The sequence below is a fragment of the Rhinolophus ferrumequinum genome, chromosome 2 (genome assembly GCF_004115265.2).
Source record: "Rhinolophus ferrumequinum isolate MPI-CBG mRhiFer1 chromosome 2, mRhiFer1_v1.p, whole genome shotgun sequence".
In the NCBI taxonomy this organism is placed as follows: domain Eukaryota; kingdom Metazoa; phylum Chordata; class Mammalia; order Chiroptera; family Rhinolophidae; genus Rhinolophus; species Rhinolophus ferrumequinum.
This window is the reverse complement of record NC_046285.1, coordinates 63824183-63827803: the sequence shown is the minus strand read 5'-3', so window position 1 is coordinate 63827803 and position 3621 is coordinate 63824183. Positions and strand designations below refer to the sequence as shown.

Genomic DNA, 3621 nt, shown 5'->3' with positions numbered 1-3621 from the left:
AAAGTAATTTGAGGGTAAACTTGTAGAGCAGTTAATTGGATCATTAAACAACTACCTAATTTAATTTCTATAAAAAAATCAATTAACAGGAATATGAAATGGATGATTTCATGATTTCATCCATATTGCAACTAAAGTGAATAGGCCATGTGGCCCACAGTGATTGACCATTAAGCAAGAAAATAATGAAAATTGAACTCATCTGTGAAGACTGTAATATGACATTATGAATGCTTGCACTAATAACTAAAAGTATACATGTAGGTCTTAGGATTTTCTCTTTCGTCTATATTACTTTTTCCATACCACAAAACTTCCAAACCACAAGTTAGGACTGAACTGTTTAAGGTCCAAAATTAGGGCTGAATTTTTGCCTGCCCACTAACTTTTGGCTGTCCTTTCAAAAAGTTAACTCATGACCAAATACAAGGAAAAGAAAATTACATATACCGAAATCCTAGTGTATCAGGAATTTTCATGTGTAGCATTAGTTTAGTCTTCAACCAATAACATGGAAAGTGTTATTATCCTTACAAGAGAAATTTCATGCTCAGAGAAGTTAAGGAATTAGTCAAACGTAATTGGTTATTAAGTGACAGAAGCAAGAATCTCCTCAAAAACCACTCTCTTTCTCTAGTAGTTTTAAACTTTGCTTTTCAAAATGGAAAATCTTTTTTCTGATGACATGTGATCATTGTAAATATTAAAATCATACAGAGTGCTCACTTTGGCAGCACATATACTAAAATTGGAACAATGCAGAGATTAGCATGGCCCCTGTGCAAGGATGACACACAAATCCGAGAAGCATTCCATATTTAAAAAAATATCATACAATGAAAGTTAAAGGATCACCTCTCTGCCAACTCACACACACACATACAATCTCTCTCTCTCTCTCTCTCTCTCTCTCTCTCACACACACACACACACACACACACACACACACACACACACACACACTTTCATATCCAGAAGATAAGCATATAGCAATCCTGGCAGCTTGCGTCTTCCTTGTGAGGCAGCATCCCTGTCTATGAAATTATTTAAATTTTTATTGAGCTGAAGTGAAATCTGCTTACAGAATTAGGCAGAATAAATAAAGTTTTTCTTCTACATTGAAACTTTTCCAACACTGTTTTTGAAAAGCAAGTCTCATGCCCCAACTTAGAATTTTTTTCTTTAGGCTTATTGTGCACAATTACTTCAACTCTCTCACATATGATGAGATCTTCAGCTCTATAATTTTTCTGGCTAAATCCTCGAATTAAACAAAATATTCCAGATATAGATTGATCAGCTACAGAATATTTAACTCTTAATTTGGACAGCTAATTTTAAAGCACTTTCTTGAGCATATTACCTTTATGACTGAAATCTAAGTTTGTGCTTTCTTTTTAGGGCATATATATCAAATTTTTCGTTCCTACTGAGTTTATAGCAATTAAAGCCATGGAATAATTTTGCCATATCTTCTCCTTTCTATATTTAAACACATTTCAATCTAATTATGCATCCTCTACATTAATTCCTAATGTGTTTCTATTATTTGTTTATAATTCAAACCTGTCAAAACATTTGAATTAACTCTAACATGCAGTATATTAGTTACCACTTGCAGCTTATGTCATTTCCAATTGAATCCATCACTTCCTATGTCTCGAGTTCACAAACAAGAATATCAAGCAGGTTAGGACAAAGGTCACTGCCCTGAAAATGTTCTCTCAAAACAACCCTCCAACTCAGTATCAATCCATTAATCAACGGCCTTTGTGCACCATGCAAAGGTGCAATAGATAAAAATCACTTTCTGGTATTTTGAATAGCCTAAATTCCCCCATGTTTTATACAATGACTACAGCATAAAATGTTGTAAAATTTTACACTGATTGTATTCAAGAGGATACATGGCCATGATTTTTTCTGTTGTTCACAGTTATGCATTATTTATAAGGTGTATTAGAAAAGATATCAAATTGTACATTACAAACCTGTGACCTTATAGTTATTTTCATTTAGGATAAGGTTAAGTTTAAGTTAAACCTGAGTTGATTTAAAAAATTCTTTATATAAAAATAGAGATGGTATTTAAACATGGCAAAAAAATATGAAGGTGTTAAGCAAACAACTGAAAACAGAGAACCCCCGGCATAGAGTTCTGTCGTTCTCAATATACAAACACATCACCTGATCCACATAAAGTCACATTAGAAACATCCACAGATGCCTTACAAAATACACAGCCACCATTTTCAGTCAATACATTTCAAGAAACATAGGAAAAGAGTTGCACACAATTTTACTTGTCCTAAACAAACATTTACAGGTTCCTAGGAATAAACATTTGCCTCTAAACCTTCAAGAAAGTAGGAAGTGCTAAAATACAACAATAGAAATGTACTTTTCAGTATTTTACCTAAAATGCTCACAAGCCATCTAATAATCTACTCTACAATTGTGCATGGCCTAAAGTGTGTGAGTCTATGATTCCTGGATATACTTTTATACCTTTATGAAAATTGGGACATTGGCTATCTCCAGTCCTTTGACACTTCTACTACCCAAAATTCCTCCAAGACACTTGGCAATAGCTCCTAAATCACAGTAGAATTTTTCTAGCATATATGTATTGCACTTGCCCCTAATGACCTGAATGAATTTAAACCATCTTCATACTCTCACCAATCAAGTGATAAACATTTTGAACATTCACTAAGGGCTGAGCAATATGTTTAAAATTGTTTCCCCTGCAGAACTCAGAGATTAGCAAGGAAGAAAGACATAAATAAATAAATAAATACTTATTTATATGACAAGTAAATAAATCAAACATGTACAGAACACCATGTGGATACAAAGGAAAACCTATCCATCTCTGCATGGCTTTAAAAAGGTGGAGGTCCATGAGTTAGGTCTTAAAAACTGTTGATGGATTCCCCAGGCAAAGAGGGGCATTCAAAAATATCAGTAAGTTCAATATTCAGGCAACACTAAGAATTTTAGCAAAGCTGTAGTTCAAAAAGTATGAAAGAAATAGGCAGAGGTGAGATGAAAATAAAGCTCAAAACATGTCACGAAGGACCTTATGTGTATGGTAACAAGTCTAGACTTCATTCTATTAATTCTAGAGAAGAACAACAACAACAACAAAAAGTTTTTAAGCAAGGGAATGAGAAGATTGTGTTTAGAGAAATAATTTGTGGGAGTAAATAAGTCGTTTTCTTTCCTTGATTTGTGGGTGAGGGGAGAAAATGTATGCCAAGTAACAGTAAGAATTTTTAAGGAGGTAATGCAGGCAAATAATAATGAGGGCCAGAATGAAGATGCTGCCCTATTTGGTCCTTCAGTTTCTCATCAACATGAGAAACTTCCAATTCTTCTTTCAATTCCATAACTGGTTTTGATAAAGGAGGTGAGAACAAAATAGTGGACTAATGCTACTATTTCTCCATCACCTATTAATGTTAGAATTTTCCCCAAGTGAGAACTATTACCTTCTTGTTTTTCTTATACTAAAAATACACAAAAATTTTTAAACAATCAAAAGCCAATATTTTGTTAGTGTTTTCTAGATGTTTCAGATTTTTCTTCCTGATACTATTAGTTTAGGTTTTTGTTACC

General features: G+C 33.4%; 1 non-coding gene across 1 annotated transcript; it reads left to right on the top strand.

Moving 5' to 3' along the window:
- Positions 1 to 718: 718 nt before the first annotated feature.
- On the top strand, positions 719 to 822 carry LOC117014834 (U6 spliceosomal RNA). Its single transcript, XR_004421621.1, has one exon. It is a non-coding gene; the product is annotated as a U6 spliceosomal RNA (small nuclear RNA).
- The last annotated feature ends 2799 nt before the right edge of the window (positions 823 to 3621 follow it).